This window comes from Equus quagga, chromosome 1 (genome assembly GCF_021613505.1).
Source record: "Equus quagga isolate Etosha38 chromosome 1, UCLA_HA_Equagga_1.0, whole genome shotgun sequence".
NCBI lineage: Eukaryota > Metazoa > Chordata > Mammalia > Perissodactyla > Equidae > Equus > Equus quagga.
The window spans coordinates 62,681,378-62,699,569 of record NC_060267.1 but is presented as its reverse complement, the minus strand read 5'-3'; positions in this window follow the sequence as shown (position 1 = coordinate 62,699,569).

The window sequence follows — 18,192 nt, the reverse complement described above, 5'->3', positions numbered from 1 at the left end:
CACAGTAAGGAAGCTGGTCAGGGCTGCCTAGAAGAAAACGCAGTGGCCTCAGAGCCTGGCTGCTCCTCTGCAAGGAAGGTGCGTGGGTTCCTGTCACCTGGTCCAGCTGCCCAGAGGCCTTCCGAGGTGATATGCTAACTCTTGGCTGGTGTCTGGGTGTTTGAGGGTGTTGCATCAGTGATCCTGAGAAAGGAGAGCGACTGCATTTGGCTTCGTAAAGATCACGCTGGTAGAAGAGAGGTGGATAAGCAGGCCTTCACGTGTGCGTTGAGCTCGACACTTTACGAAGCCCTCTAGACACGTCACAGACCCTCGCAGTACTGTGATGGGGTAGGATGGCTTTACCACTTTGTGAACAAGGATGCTCAGACCCGACAAGATTGTACATCTTGCCTGAGACCCCTCAGCCAGCGTGTGGCAGGGCCGGCCATGAAGCTGGGGCGCCGGACCGTTGCTCTCTAGCTAGATGTGAGGTCTGCGTGACTCGAGCTCCTGTGTGTCTGGTTCCTTCACATGTTCGCTCATGTTCAGAATACAGGATGTGGGGAAACTGCCTTTAATAAATAGAGGAGAAACAAGTGGATGAGCTCACAAGGCCTTTTGTTTGGGGTGGTGCCTGTTTATCTAACTGACTCTGCCCGAGTCACTAATAACGTCTTTGCAGCCAGGAGACAGGCCACCCTGTATCTGAGACATAGGCGTCTTCTTTGGAGTTCGTAAAGTCATGATTCAATCCATCCTGGTGCCTTGTGTTGGACAAATTCAAGAAGAAAGGGGTGACTATTGGGAGGGGCCACTAATGCCATCCTGAGGACACCCCCGGGGACTCTGGGACTTCCGAAGGCAGGGGTGTCTCTAGGATTCTGTGGCACGTGAAGGATTCCCTACAGGTGGCCATCCATAGAAAAGGCGTTAGACCCAGTGTAGTGAGCAGCCCAGCATGGAAGAGGGTGTATGGGCTTTGGACAGACAAATGGACTTCACCCATGTAGACCAGGGCTGGAAACTTGACTGCCACCTGTGCCACCCTGGGCAAGTCACTCAACCTCTCTGGGCCCCGTCTCCATGTATCTAACTGAGGTGCCTCCCAAAGGCCTGTCCTGTGTGGGACACTGGTTGTCACTCTATTTCTTTTGTGTTGAACGTCTAGCCTTCCTTGGGCTGATGCTGTCAATTGGATCCCTTTACCATTCTGAGCCCACCTACGGCCAGCATCTGCATCTCTTTGTCAGAGGACAGACCTCAGGGCTGCTGGAGTCTGCTTTCTTGCACACAGGAAGCTGGAAGTCCTGGGAGATCGCCCCGCTCCCATCTCTCGGGTAACGGATGGGTAGGTGAGGTATAAATACTCCAGCTCTCTTGCCCCTGACCAGGACGACGCTGCGCTGTGACTCTCACCAGAGAGCCCTTGCGGGCTGAGCCATACTTTCCTCAGGGCGGCTTGCTTGATGAGATACCCTTGCGGGCTCCTTCCCTTTCCCACCCTGCTTGCCCACCTCCTCCCCAGTTTGCCTGGGAGCACTCCCAGTAGGTCACTTCCCCACAAATCCTCCTCCCACGCAGGGTCGCCTCTGGGGAACCCGAGTTAACCCGCAGCCACAGAGATGCTGCTGCCTGGGCTGTTAGATGGAACCGACGCAGGCTCCCAGGCTCCCGGCCCTTCTCTGCCACTCATGTAAAAAGGAAACTGCTAAAAATTTAACCTTGCAATAAAGCATGGAGCAAATATTTTTTTAAAAGTTCTTGAAAGAAACCACTTAGCTTTGTAGCATTTTAAAGGTATTTTCATATATATGGTTTCATTTGAGCCGCGTTACATTGCTTAATAATAAGAAATTATGATCTCCTTTCTCAGATGAGGAAATTGAGGCCCAAATTGACAAGGCAATTTGCCTACAGCTACCCAGGCGCACGTGGCAGAACCAGGGCTGGGAGCTCAAGTTTCCTGAGACCTGGGTCAGCGCTGGTCTGTGGCACAGGCCATTGTTTTGATAATATGGTTGATGGCGATGAAGTGTTTTCAGTGCGTTTTTATTAGTGTTTGTTAACATATTTGTTAATCCTTTTGTGATGTTCTAAGAGCTGGCCCACTCCATTATTCTTAAGAAGAAAAAAACTTTAAAGTAATTTTTCCTATTATGAAAATATACATTCTCATCATATAAAATCTAGGATAAACAGAAAAAAGAGCAATATGAAAAACACTCTCATAATCCCAACAGAGTTTCTTCTAGTTTTCCAGCATTTTCCTCTAATCCTTTCTTTTTTCTAGACATAGTTATTTCTTTGTGTGTTAAATGCTTAAATAATTATTCTTAATTAGTGCCTATAATCATTGATGCGCAATCATCTTTATTGACCTGTAAGTGCCACTTTCTTTTTTTCTAATCTCCATTCTTTTCTTTTACAAGATGAGCTTGGTACATCTTGCAATGCTGGAAAGAAAGGCAGTGCTCAAAAAAATGCTGGGGCATGTCAGAAGGACACGGGCATCAGCTCGGGGAGGCTCGAGCCAAATCTGGGATAATTTGGGCATCAAAATAACTAAGAATATTAAAAAAAAATAAACCATTGGAAAAATAGGAGCCTATGAACCTGTACTGGTAATAAATAGATCAATAATAAGTGGATGAATACATAGGGAAGAGGAAACGGCTCTTGGTTCCAGGAAAATGCCAACCAAGAAATGCAAAGGGAGTTGAGGGCTAAGTTGAGGAAGGTGATCATTTTCAACCCTCAGGGTGAGGCTTGGTTTGAATAAGGATCCTTGTGCTGAAGGAGCTTCTTCAAGCTGAAGTGGAAGGATGCGAACTGGTAACATGAAAACATATGAAAGGATAAAACGCTCTGGCAAAATAAGTGTGTGGTCCCCACGAGAGCTCTCTAGTTATTACTTCATCCTAGACCATCTAATTTGTTTTAAGTGAAAACTGATCGATCCCTTTAGATCCTATGTTTATTTATTGATGTATGTATTTACTTTCGGTGTCTCTAGGTACGAGAGGGGGAAAGCAGTGTTGGGCGTCTTTAGCCGTTGTAGAGTGAGGCCGTCAAATCTCCTTTCTGCCCGTTCCTGCTAATTCGAATACCACTTTCCCCACACAGTGTAAACAGCCTTGTTTCTCCAGATGGTACATTCTGTTGTCTTATTTTTAATGACAGACAAAAAGAAAGAAGACGTTTCGTTTTGGATCGTGGCAAACATGTATTAGAAACCTCCCAAGTTGTTTTTCAGTTTCATACAATTTGGAAAGAATAAAGTCCCAGTCAGGGAGACAAATATTTGAGAGTTATGTGTGGGTTTAAAGAATGTTTACCCAGTCCAGGTAAGAAGCGTTTGCTGCTCAAAGGTCCCCGTGCCCTGTCCCCATCACCATGTCGCCCTGCTGAAGGTCAGCGGCCTATGCAGAAGGCTAATTCTCTGCATTCCTGACCAAGGGGCACAGAGGGGCAAGTGGAGCCACTCCTGTCACAAGCCGTCGGTGGTCAGCAGGGGAGTAGGACCGGAGGCCCATAGCTGCAGGGGCAGTTCAAGCCCATACCCTTCCTTCAAGGGCCGAAAAGCAGAGGCTTGGGGCCTGCATCCATTTTGGACAGAACTTTAGAAAAAGAAACTCGGGTACACCAAGGTCTAGCCATCGTTAAGATGAGTGAGCTCAGATGACATTTACACGGAATATTATGCTTTGTCTCAGACATCTCATCAGCCTGCTAAAGAGAAAAGAGGTCTCTCCTAAAGGCTGAGCTCCAGCCCCAGCTCCGCCACTCACTCGTTGGGTAATCTTGGGCAGGTGACTGCCTGTGCTGGGTCCCGATTTCCTCAACTGTAAAATGAGGGACAGAGCAGGCAGCGTCAAAGTCGGTCCCTGAGTCTTCCTCCGTAACCCACATGACGACTCTGGGCTAGGTAGGAAAAAGAGCATTATCCCCAGTTTACAGACAAAGAAACTGAGGCTCACGGAGCGGAAGAGTCCCGGTCAAAGCTGCAGCGTAAACAAGTGGGTTTAAATTCCCTAACTCCTGCTTTCTCTCTATTACATTGAAGAACCAATTGCATAGTTGCTATCGGAATTTTTGTACTGGAGACAAAAGGCATTGCAGGTGGAGGAACAGTGTGGCCGAAGGCCGGGAGTCCTGTCCGCCGCCCAGGCACGTCTTCTTCCCCCTCATGCTCATTACATCTCTTTAAAAAATTGGCTTGTTGGGGTGGCCCAGTGGCGCAGTGGTTAAGTGCGCACATCCCACTTCGGTGGCCTGGGGTTCTCTGGTTCGGATCCCAGGAGTGGACATGGCACCGCTTGGCACGCCATGCTGTGGTAGGCATCCCACATATAAAGTAGAGGAAGATGGGCATGGATGTTAGCTTTGGGCCACTCTTCCTCAGCAAAAAGAGGAGCATTGGAAGCAGATGTTAGCTCAGGGCTAATCTTCCTCAAAAAAAAAAAAAATTGGCTTGTTGATGTTATGTAACCTTTGTTTTCCATCAACACCAAAGAAGATACCACAGACAGACAGTGAGAAACAGCTCCAGCATGACAAGAACCAGCCATCTCTCTGGTCAGGTCAGCCAAAGACGCGCTGGCTGCCTCCAGGTGGGGAAATGCTGAGCTGAGAAGTGGCCCTAGGGGGCCGGGTGAGCAGCAGCGTTGGTTCACAAGATGGGAGCTCCCTCTGCAGCCTCATACCTGCCTTTGCTGCGAGCTGCACCCGCGCCGTCTCTGTGAACCCTCACAGCAGGCCAAGGGGTGGGAAACATCATCATCAGCCCCCTCTGCAAACAAGAAACCTCAGAGGTTGGGGAGCTGGCCCAGAGAGACTCCCAGTTCTGGGGCTGGAACGGGGTTGGAATTTGAACCAGGTCTCTCTGTCTGCAAGGATAAGGTCTCTCTTCATTACCCCATGACCGCATGCTACCCTCCACATTATTTGGGGATTATCTGCAAAATTCTGTAGTCACACACACACACACACACACACTCACACAAGATTAAATGGCCATTTAAAGCCAGTAACAGTGGATGCCTCAGGGGAGGAAAACTGGTGGCTGTGGGCCTGGAAAGGAGGGGGATTTCCTTTTCAGCGTGGACGCTTTACCCTCTAAAATTGTGACCCACGTGCGTGTATCACCAATTCAAGTGAGTTAACTGCATTTAACAACAGGTGACCTACTATATTCGTTTCCCGTGGCTGTTGTGACAAATTACCACAGCCTTGGTGGCTTAAAACAAAATTTCTTCACAGCTCTGGAGGCCAGAAGTCTGAAATCAAGGTGTTGCAGGGCCGCACTCCTTCCTGAGGCTCTGGGGAGAAGCCGTTGGGGCCTCTTCCAGGTTCTGGGGGCCTCAGGCGCTCCCTGACTGTTGCTACATCACTCTAGTCGCTGTGGTCCCATTGCTCCTTCCTTGTCTCCTCTGGGTGTCTCTCAGAAGGATACATGTGATTGCATGCGGGCTACCCGAATGATCCAGGATAAGTTCCTCCTCTCAAGATCCTTAACTTATTCATGTCTTTTGCTATATAAGGTAATATTCGGTCCTTTGCTATACAAGGTCATATTCACAGGTAGCAGAGATCAGGATGTGGACATATCTTTTTGGGGGCCGCCATTCGACCTACTTCCCTAGGAATCAGCAGGTGAATCTCCACCCTTTCCTGTCAGATGTTGTTTCTCCCTGTATCTGTCTAGATAGGACACTGGTGTCTAAACACAGCAGTTGTAGATTTGAAGCTCGTCTAGAGTGTTGGTGCAGCCTTCTTGGAAAGGTGTATGCACAAGCTTGGGAGTTAGCCTGGTGGGTTCTAATCCCAGCTCTTCCCACCTGGGAGGCCTTTAGGAAACCAACATGCCCGTTTTGCCAGATTAATATTCCTAAAGTACAATTCCAATGATGTTACATCTCTTCCTTCAGGCCTTTAGTGGCTCCCCAGTACCCACCAAAAGAACTACACAGCCTTTGCCTTGGCATTCAAGGCCTCCTGATGACTCCCCTGCTCAGGCCTCATGTCAGGCATGTTCATCTCACGATACTATGGAGCGGCCCCGCTCTTTCCTACTTCCTTGCCTCTGTCATGCTCTTACCTTGCCCAGAATTCCTTTCCTCCTCATCTCCACGCTGAAACCCTTCTCATTCTTCAAGACCCAATCAAATGCCACCTCCTCCACACGTCTTTCCTTGTCTCTTCATCTGGACAGAACCTCCCTTTCCGTTGCTCCTTTGGCCCGGTGCATCTCTCGCACTGTCCAGACACTGGCTTGGCGTGTGGTACACGCCTCTGCACTGGCCTCGTCCCCCTAGTGAACAGCGGCTCCTTGTGGGCAGGAAAGTTGCATCCGACACGCGGTCAGAGCTGGGAACCAGCCCTGCCATAGGACAGCCTTCAAGGCCGCTGGTTAGGTTGAATTTATGTAAAAATAATAGAAACTATACTAGAAAGACCCTCAGTGGTTGTGTGTTTAAAATCCTTCATTTTACAGATGAGGAAACTGAGGCCCAGACTGGGGAACTACACGTCTTCCAGCCAGTGTTTCTGGGAAACTTGAGGGATTAGCATGAAAGATTGCGAGGCTTCATCTGGGGCCCCTCAGCCTCCGGCTCAGGAAACTACGCTTATTTGTAACGATGTCAGATGACAAAGGGCATGCATTTCACGGTGGAGTTTATCTGTTTAAAGAACAAATACGAACCATGTGGCTCCTTTGTCATTGTTTTCTGGCTGTCACCAGCAAATTCCCAAGACCGCAGTCTACACAGGGCCTGGTGAGAATGCTCCTTTATCTTCACTCTAGTCTTTAAAAAAAAACCTTTCCTTATTCGGATTGAAACCTAAACTCCCCTCCAGCTTCGATGTTTGGGAGCTATTTTTGAGAGTCCTGCTTTCCCGGGGAAAATGCAGGTGCACGAAGGGAAGCTGCCTGCACAGTGCATCCGCCCGGTTCTGCAAAACCTCAGAGAGGCACACCAGTCTTCGTTGTCACGTCTTTGTCGTCAGGCGGGGTGTGTGAGAAGGGTGAAGCCGAACGGCAGCCCAGAACACCTGTGGCCATTATGCGGCCTGCAGCCACCTCCCAGCGCCGCGTGCTTTTCATTCTGAACGGGCGGCGTCGGGCAGCCACAGATGAAAGCCCAGCAACCGCGGACCCAGAACGAGGGCTCAGACGAGCCGGCTGAGGAATTAGAAGGATTTTGTCATAAGCCCTTTCACTCTGTGGGATTGAAATATCTTCCACTTCCACACGGCCAAGGACGGCTGGACTTTTGTTTGACATTTTACCCGGCGTTTTGTGCCTCTCTGAAAGCAGGGGTGCAGGTCTGCCCAGAGAGGTGGAGGCCGGAGGCGTGGGCCCGGAGATGGGGCTGGGCTTCCACAGCACCGGGTACCAGCTGAAACGGCTCTTGGCCAAATCACTTGAGCCTCCTGAGTCTCGACGCCTCATCTGCACGAGGCTCTCAGCAGGACCACATTCTACGACGTACCTTACCATGAGTTTAAACTGCAAGGCGCCGTGCAATTGTCCAGATTATCGCGCCTGGGAGAAAAGGAGACGCAAACGTGGTGGTGGAGGGAAGATCATTTATCTCGATTTTCTCCATAACATAAAGGGAGACTGCACCATCCCTCCTAACCTTGGTCCTTTGACTTAAGTCTGACGACGGAAGGGATGGTCTCAGCACCTAGGGTTGGAGGAGCTTGCAGGAGGACCCAAGCGGACTTAGCTATGGGACAGGGTGCCGCTGGGGCCAACACGCTACCTCCCTGGGCTCAGGGTCATTCTCTGAGACAGCCCTGTGTCTCTCTGTCCTCCACTAGGAGCATCTCAGCCACTCCTCCTGGACCCCAGATAACGAAACCACCACCATCTCAGTCACTCCTTCCGGACCCCCACCTCTTGGAAGGCAGAGTCTCATCTTAACCCGTTTTCTTGTTTATACATTCATCGAATGTGAAAACAAGTGCTAACACTCTTGCTATCATGTTGAATCAATAAATCGAGAGAGAACATTACAAAGGGGGATTTCAGTTGTGAAAAAACTATATGTATAGAAGAAAGGACTTGATGAAAATGTTAATAGTGGTTGTATTTGAGAGAACAGATAATGGACTTTTTTTTGCTTTTCTATATTTTCTAAAGTGCTCATAAATTATTCTTGTACTAAAAAAAGATTGTATTCAGAAATATTTTCATGCCCCAGAGGGAAAATCTATTTATATATTTTCATAAAAACTACATAGGCAACTGCAATAAATATTGATGATGATATAATACTGAAAATTTTGAGAATAAGATATTTTATGAATATTAACAGAGATACCAAATCTGAGTCACTCAATAAATGCAATACAGATGAAAATATATTACAGCAAAATTTTTAAAACTCTTACTTACAGTACTATTTACAATAAATTTCTTAAAAATTAAATACAATAAAAATATGTGTGATCAAAAAAGCATTCAGTCTCTGAAATAGTACACTTATAACAAGGAATGTTTGATGAACCTAAAAGCACAGCACAAATGCAAAAGAATTTGGGCAGCCTCTTGGGGTTTGCTGTAATAGAATTTAACGTGCATTTATTTAGGCTCAAAAACATTGTCAGCCTTGCTCAAAGTCATAAATTGGAATTCAGGGAGGAATGTCTTAGTGTTTTCAAATATTGCAGTTGTTACTGGTAAACACATGTCTGGAAATGTGTGTTCTATAGCAGCAGTATGCAAGTGAGGTTCCCTGGAACCATCGTTTGGCAAGAGTCTTGGATGTTACCTGAGAACAGGGTTCAGTAGTTGGAGACCTTAGGTGAACCCTAGAGTAAAGTATTCAACAGGAAACTGATCCTTGCACAACTACTTGGAGCCTCAAACATACTAATTTTCATTGTGACTCTCTGAGAGGGGTGTGCAATATGTAGCATTTGCTTAAAGCATTTGACCAGAAAATCTTTTTTCATCCTCCACAAAGGACACTTCACATCAGGGTATACTGTGTCACAGGCATGCAAAGCCTTTATCTTTTCAATTTTTATTTTTGAGTGCACGAAGCAGAGAGTTTGTCCGTGTCTCTTGTCACAAAAGCGCACATATAATTCACAATAAACCATTTGACAAGTCGTGTTACATCTAACCGAAGCCCTGTTCCCACCGTCAAGTTGAGCCTCATTCCGAGTCGTTCCCTTGCAGAAGCTCGGCTCTGATGAGACGCTGGAAGAGCAGAAGGGACCGGTGAGCTTCATCACAGGCTCCCTGCTTTCACCTCCTTTATAAAACAGCTTAGGAACGACACGCAACCCTGCAGCTCATCCCTCCCGCCCCCCAGCACCCAGACACACACCCTGTGCTGGCATGCGAAGCGTGCTTAGAAAGGGGAAGAAAAACCCAAACCACAAAACCCCACATTCCTTTTGAGGGCTGTATGTGTACACACCCTGGACCTTTGACCCTCTTTCCTTGCTGAACAGGGGTTTTCGAGGCTTTGAGTCAGGAGTCCTAGCTGTTGTGATGCGGCTTTATCGTGTCTCAGCCTTATGATTTCAGCGTTTACCCTCCTGGGGTCTCTGCTTCTTCATCTGTAACATGGAGCTAATAAGCCTGGGTCCTGTCTAACCTCCCAGGATAAAGGAGAGTAAAAATGCTATCAAGAGTTGGAAATGTGAGGCTTGGTTACACCATTACAAGAGGAAACAGTCCACTTTCCATTTCTGAGGCAGTGGGGAGAGTGAGAAAATCAGGGGACAGGCCAGAAAACCTCATAAACGTTCCCCAGAGACGCCCAAACTTGCCTCAGCCTCCGCCAGGCCATTCACCACCCATCCAGCCAATCCTTGTCTTCTCACCAAACACAGGGCTGCCACACACTCTAAAGACAACGAAAGACAGGATGCATGAAGCACATGCGTGCAGAATACCATCCACAGCCTTCTTATTCCAATTCTGATAAAATGTTCATACCATGGTAGAATGCATTCAAATGAGCACTTTTTAAAAAAATCACATGCCAAAAAGAAAAAAGGTATTTGGTTAGAAGTATCTGAAATGGCCATAAAAACTTCTGAAGAAAAGTTTCCAATAGCAACTCGCCACACCTCTGAAGACTGACAACAGAGGCCAGAATCTGCGAAAAATTGCCATTCATTATAAGGCAGACAGAACTGGATTAAAAGGTCCACCAAACGGCAGAAAGAGTAGGAAGACTTGGCCTTGAATAATGTAGATTCCAAGTGGCTGTTTACAGTTTTTAATTGCAAAAAGAAAAAACATAAAGGTACTAAAAGAAAGCAAGCAAAATATATGATTATTTCTATAATTTAGAATGGTGAAAGCCTTTCTAAGAGTGACTCAAAGACAGAAACCATAAAGAAAAACATTGCTTTATTTTACAAGGTAAAGTTTTCAAATCTTATGTATTAAAAAACCATAAACACCTCATATATTGCTAGTGGGATTTTAAACGGTGCAGCCACTTTGGTCAACAGTCCAGCAGTTCCTCAAAATGTTAAACATGGAGTTACCATATGATCCAGAAATTCCTCTCCTGGGTCTATACCCGGAGAAATGAAAATATATATCTGCACAAAGACTTGTACGCGAAGGTTCATAGCAGCATTAGTCCTAACAGCCAAAAAGTAGAAACAACCCACATGTCTACCAACTGATGAGCGGGTTAAAAAATTCTGGTATATCCATACAATGGAATATTATTTAGTCATAAAATGGAATGAAGTAGTGACACATGCTACAACAGGAATAAGCCCTGAAAACATCATGCTGAGTGAAAAAAGCGAGTCACGAGAGACCACACATTATACGGGTATTTCTTGTATGTTCATGCATTTATATGCCATGTTCAGAATAGGCGACTCTTATTGGTCTGTCCAGAATAGAAATAGAAACAGATTAGTGGTACCCAGAGATAGGGTCTGGGGGAATGAGGAATGACTACTAATGAGTTCAAGGTTTCTTTCTGGGGTGACGGAAATGTTCTGTAATTAGATGATGGCGATGGTTTCATAACACTGTGAATAGACTGAAAACCACTAAATTGTGTACTTTAAAAGAGCGAATTTTATAGTAGTGAATTATTTCCCAGTAAAGCTATTATTTAAGAAACCGTAATAGCTGTTATTAAAAAAAGTAAGTTAAATGGCAAAGCTAATGACAAATGAAAACAATAGTAACATTTCACAGAGATGGTTAATATCTGTAATACCCAGGAGTTCTTATATAAAAATTTGAAAATAAACAGGCCATTTAAAAAATTGGCAAAAGCCAAGATATGCATTTCATAGGAAAAACAGCACAAATGTTTATGCTCATTTGGAAAATTTGAACTTACTGTGATTAACAGACCTGCTGCTTGATATTATCATTGAGTGTGTTAATAACGAGGCTCGTATTTCACTGTGTCATATTCTGAGAAAGTATCCTCAAGCTTTATCAGAGCACCAGTGTGTCTATGGCACAAAAAGAGCTAGGAATGCCTGAACTACAGGAAACAGGTGAAATAAAGACGGAATATCCGTATAATGAGATGCTATGTAGCCATTAACATTGACTTTGTAGGTTAGAATGTAGAGCAATTGGAACTCTCATACACCGCAGGAGAGAGAGAAAATCGGTGCAACCATTTTGGAGACTATTTGCTTTTCTCTGCTAATGCTGAACATATGCACAGCCTCTGACCTAGCGACTCCACTCCTAAGCATACATGCGCAGAAATGTAAACATTCGTCTGCCAAAAGACATCTAAAGAATGTTCATAGCCGTGATAATAGCCAAAACCTGGAAACAACCCACATGTCTATCAACTGTAGAATGGATAAATAAATTGTGATATATTTATACAGAGGAATACTAAAGGCAAAAAGTATGAATGTATTGTAGCTATATGCAACAACGTGAAGTAATCTCATTCATGTGCTGTTGAATGAAAGAATATAGACATAAGAATAAATACAGTATAAATGTTTCAAAAACCAGGCAAAACTCATTTGAAATTAGAAAGTAGAAATCAGGATAGTGGTTATTTTTTGGGGAGAGGAGACAGTCACGAAGAGAGGGTCCAAAATGTTTTTTGGGACGCTGGTAACGATCTCTTATTTATAGTGATACTGGATATAAAAGTAGATTCAATTTGTGAAAACACTTTGACCTTTATACTCACAAGTTTTGCAAGGTTCTGTTTTTATGTTCTACTTCAATCAAAAGTCTGCTTAAAAATTACATTGTAGAAAAATTTTAATGACATGGAAAGACATTCATGTTGTCACATTATATTAAAAAGACACGTTGATACAGGTGCAAATTGTGTGATACAGGTGCAAATTGTGTGTGGAGCGCGCTACTATTTTTTCCCTTAAGGGTCACCACGCATATATGCTTGTAAATGCAGAAGACATCTCTGGGAAATATACAAGTAAGTGATGGAGTGATTGCTTCTGGAAAGGGGGACAGGCAGAAAGATTTATTTTTTGCTTAATGCCCTTTTGTACCTTTTGAAGTTTTAACTATGTACCTATATTGCCAATTCGATGGATAAATGAATTAATGATAATGCAGATTACAAATATGAAATATAATTTCATATATAATTTCATATTTGTGAAAACAAAGGTCTGGCACTACCAATATCAAAATGATAACCAGATTTACCTCTGGGTAATGGGATTATGGACGATTTTTATTTGTTTTTCTAAAACACATCTGTATTTTCTTAGTCTTCTAGTGTGAACACGTAATTCTTCTGAGAATGAGAAGAATCATTAAACTTTTTAATGCAATTCATTTTTGACCAATGTCACTGGAGTATAATCTGCATGTGGTAAAGTGCACTGATTTTTTAAGAGCAGAATGCAGAGTTTTACAAATGTACGTTCCTACACCCCTGTCATCCCACTCAATCAAGAAGTGGAATGTCTTCATCCCCCGGAAAGTCCCTCCTTGGTCCTTTGCAGGCAACCTCTTCCTCTCCTAAGAAAGCAGCCATTGATCTAATTCCCATCACCATAGCGTGGTCTTGTCCGCTCTAGGAGTTAATAGAAATGAGATTATATAGCATGTACTCTGTGTCTGTCCTCTTTCCCTAACGTAATCCTCTTGAGATTGATTTATGTTTTGTGTGTATCAGTAATTCATTATAATTTTTTTTTTTTTTAATGACGGGTAACATCTTAAGCGCTTGAGGCTTTCAGATCCGTACAGCGGGACACCGTCCGCGAGGAAATCAGGTCTCTCCCCGCATGTCGGCTGCAGGCGGAGGGAGCTCCCAGCCTCACATCCTGGAAGGAGAAACAACAGCACCTCCCCCCTCCCCCGCTGGATCCCGGCCTGCCCCCACCCCCGCCCGTTGGCGGCAGCGCCAGTCTCAGGGGAGAGCCACCCTGCTCGTTGCCATTGTTCTGCGAGTGACAGCCTCCGGGGCAAATGGAAAGCCGTCAACCTGAGGGCTGTCAACTGCAGACAAGAATTCCTTTCTTTGTGAGACTGGGTGGTCTCCGTGGCTTCGGCATCAACCTGCACAAAAGATGATAAGCATCGTGTGCGCTGGCAGAAAAACATCGCCGCCACCCAGCGACTCTCAGAGCGCTCCTTTGTAAGGCTGGGATTAGCCCGTACGTGGCTTCCCTTGACTGTGTGTAAATCCTCAAATCGCAGCCCCAGCGAGGGCATCCAGAGGTCGTTTAGTCCATTTCCCCGATCCCGACCCCCACAGCCTGCATGTTTCACAAAATGTATTATTTGTCCCAGAATCTTCATAACAAGCAGCTGGAAGGTCCTTTTGAGGTCACCTAGTGAGAGCCTCTCGGGCTTCAAGGGCGGGTGGGGGGCGGTGGGGGGGCGGCTCCAGACACAGGTAGGGACTTCTCCAAGGTCACACAGCACAAGGACAAGAACCCGAGTCCTGGATAGCCTTCCTCTTTGGGGTGCTCTTTCCATTACTCCAAGCGGCTTCTGTTAGTAAGTGACCCCTCCCCCAAGAATACAATGTAAAGTAACTTCTAACTTTCCAATAAAAAAGGAGCGTGTGTGAGCAGACCTCCGTCCTTGGTGGGTCTCCCGCAGCCCTCGTCTAAAGGCTTTCTCGCGCCCGCGGCCGGGACGCTGGGCTGTTTCCTTTTTCGGGGTAGTTTGGCGCCCTCTACCGGTTACCAGTTACAGCAACGTCCCCCGCCCCTTCCCTGGCGCCTGCTGTGCTGGACCTCCGACCGCGCCGTTTCTAATTTCGCATCCAAGGAACGTGCCTGTAGAGCGAGCAGTTTTATTCCTACTTTATAGATGAGGAAATCGAGGCTTATACAGATTAGATAATCTGCCCAAAGTGGCTGAGCCTGGATTCAAACCCAGCCCTATGGAAGTTTCTTCCACGCACGCCTCTGCGTCCACGCCGCTTGTCCCACTCCTGACGCTATGCAGCATTTTTCCCTTAAAACGACTTATCCATTCAAAATACACCGTGGAGCGGATGTTAATGGCCGTGTTTAACACTATAGGGAGGCCGAGGCTGGGACATCAGTGACTTGCCCAGGGCCACAGGTCCAGTAAACCCCGTGCTCCTGCTCGTCGCGCCAGGCTGCTGCCCAGAAGGACAGCCGCACACGAGGCCGGGTATGGCCTTCTTCCCGGGGCAGCCTTCATCCGGGAAAGGAGTTGGGAGGCTGCAGTGTTCCCAGCCAGGAGACCTCCGTCTATGTTAGGCCCTTTGTGGGAAGGAGGCCGCAAGGGACTCAGAGATAAAGAAAACACATTTTCTGCTCATGGGGCACTCACATCATGATCACGTCTGGATTCAACAGATGCTGTGCAACTGAGCCTGGTCTGTGTGTGTGTGTGAAGGAGTGAATGAGTGAATGCATGCATGAATGAATGGAGTGGCCTAGAGACTAGGGTTAGGACTAATGGCAGAGGCCGTGCGGGTCAGGGGTGGTTGGGCCGGCTACTACGCAGAGATTGACTGCGTTCTAATTTGAAGAGTCCGTTCCATCGATGAGAGCAGCCCACAGAGGGAGCCGACTGCTTCCTGGGCGTGAGCTCCAATCCTGGGAATATGCGGGCAGAGTTAAGAAGACCACAGCAGAGATGGTGCAGAGCGATTCCAAGCCTGCATGATGTCTTCTAAACACCAGCAACAACATTTCGAAATTGGAAGATTTCACAGAAGGACCCAGAGTTTTAGCTCCTCTTTAACAAAGTGGGAGGCTTGGCCTCCCGGGCCTGCTGCAGCCCTGTAACAGTGGCCCCCTCAGTTCACGATTGTTGCCCCAGCAGCGAGGATGACCAACAATGTCATTTCTCATTGCACGTGTGCTGTTGTGTTTCTTGTTGTAAAAACGAAAACAAAACCAATTTTCTTATCAGGTCTTTGTCAAAAAAGGAAAAACAGAAGACTAGTAATTTGTTTTAAGAAAAATAGGGCACAAGATATTTATCTGAGGAACTGAAGAAATTTCTATGCATTTAAAAGGCAACCACCCAACTTGCTTCACGTTCATTACCAGTTTGGACCCCACGACAACCTGAATTCGCTACCTTATAGAGTCTTTCATGCCGTTTTGTCCCTGCGGTGTGGACCTTGGATCAGACTCTCACCCAGCTGCCACTTTTGTCTTCAACTCCCAAGAGGTGAGGGGCCGCTGGAGCAGGCCGTGAGTGTAGTCCTGGGTCTGGCGGTCTGAGGTGAGGAGAAGTCTTGCCCAGTGAGACCACCATGAGTCTCCAGCCAAGAGACATCGTCAAGGCCGGGTGGGCCACATCTATGCCCTCTGCTCAGGGAAGCCCTTTGGAGATGTGGTGCCTTGATGATGAACCTTCTGACTTGGCCTCCCCTCCAGCACTTTCTTCCTATAATAGGGTTTCTTGCCCTTCCCTTTCCATCCTAGCCACAGGAATGACTCTATGATTCCCTGGGTGTTGTCCAAAAGTGGGCACAAGCTCCAGATGAGTTTTGAGTAGCTCAAAACAGTGGGACAAACATCTCTCTCAGTTCAGACTCTGCTTTTGTCCCTGTCACCTCAGATCATATATCTCTTTTCATCAGTGATGTCACATGTTGGTTCTTACTGAGTCTTTGAGACATCAAGGCCTTCAGATTGTTTTCTCATGAACCTTTCTCAAGACAGTTTTACTCCTACCTAAACTGAGAATCATAGACATTGAAGGTTGAACACAGTCCTGGAGGTCATCTAATGTCACCTCACACATGCAGAAAGAGACCACTTCATCAAACCCCAGACAGAATTTTTGAGCTGAAATGGGGAAGTCCACATTGATCACACTTAATTTTATATTTGACCCATAGCTCCATTCCTCCAAGAATGGATCTTGATTTTGTAAAAAAAGAAAACCCAAAACGCATTAATCATCCTTTCCAGTTTAATGTCATTCATAAGTTTTATTAGGGCAATTTCTATATTTTCAGGTATGTTGGTATCACATATTAGATATTCTGTTTATCAAGGTAATTCATGATCATTGTAGAACACTTAGAAAATACAGTAGGCATAAAGAAAACAATTAAAAACCCTGGAATATCCAGCATATGTAAAGAACACTTAAAACTCAATAATAAAAAGGCAAATAATCCAATTTAAAAATGGGCAAAGGACTTGAACAGACATTCCTCCAAAGGAGATGTACAAATGGCCAATATGCATATAAAAACATACTCAGTATCATTAATCTTTAAGGAAATGCAAATCAAAACCACAATGAGATACCACTCACATCCACTAGGATGGCCATGATAAAAAAGAAGGTAGTAAGTAGTGGCAAAAATGTGGAGAAATTGAAATCCTCCTATATTGCTGGTAGGAATATGAAATAGTGCAGTCACTTGCAAAACAGTCGGCAGTTCCTCAGCATATTGAATACAGACTCATATGTGACTCAGAATTCCACTCCTAGGTATATAGTCAAGAGAAATGATAACATATATCTACATAAAAACTTGTATATGGATGTTCATAGTATCATTATTCGTAATAGTCAAAAAGTGGAAACAAGTCAATGTTTACCTATTGATGAATGGACAAATAAAATGTGATATATTCATACATGGACTGTTATTTGGCAATTAAAAAAATTAAATATTGATACATGTATCAACATAGATAAACCTTGAAAACATTATGCTAAGTAAAAGAAGCCAGACACAAGAGGCCACATATTGTATGATTTCATTTATATGAAATGTCTAGAACAGTCATATCTATGGAGACAGAAAGCAGGTTAATGGTTGCCTAGGGCTGAGAGAATTTGAGTGGATGTGGGGAGTGAATGCTAATGGGTATGGGGTTTGTTTCTGGGGTGATGAGAATGTTCCACAGTAGATTGTGGTGATGGTTGCACAAGTCTGTGAATATACTGAAAGTGACTGAATTGTACACTTTAAATGGGTGAACTACATGGTATGTGAATGAAATCTCCAGAAAGCTGGGAGACACTGCCTTTCACGAGTGCTTTGTAGAACCTCTCTGAGCTGTGTTCTCCACAACTAACGGTGGAGGCAGTGTCTACCAGCAGCATTGGCTGCATAGGTGTCCACTCTGGGCCAGCTCCTCGGATGGTCCCTGGATGCAAAGGGGTTCTGCCTCAAGAAGTTGAAGTGTGTCTTGTATCAGCCAGGGGAAAGAAGGCAGGTGCATGATTATAATGCAAGACAGAAGGCTGGAAGATGGGGGTGGGGGAAGGTGGGGGTGGAGGGTAAGGGAGAGGCTTCAGAGGAGGCAAGAGGTTACTTCCAGCTGAAGCCTTCCAGCTGAAAAGGCTTCAAGGAGAGGAGAATAGTAGCCTTTCAGGTAAGATTGTGACAGATGGTGATGGATGTGGGCCAGGAAGAGTCTAGATTAGGCTTTACCCTCCTTGAGAGGAGGACCATGACGAATTCATTGCTATATTCCTGGTCATCAGCACAGGATCTGGCTTGGAACAGGGGGTCGTAAAGTTGCTGAATGAATGAATATGTAAATGAAAGAATGAGTGAGTGTATGAACAAAAGAATTGCAGGGAGAGAAAACAGCATGAACAGAACCGAGAAGCAGAGAGATGCAGGACTGCTCTAGAAAATGCAAACTTGTCCAGTTTAGCTAAAGCATAAAGTTCAATTCATGGAGGATTCACGGTAAGAAAGGGCTACTGGAACCGGGTGATGGGGACTTTGAATTACCTATAGACTTGGAGTCATGTGATTTTTGAGCAGAGGAGTG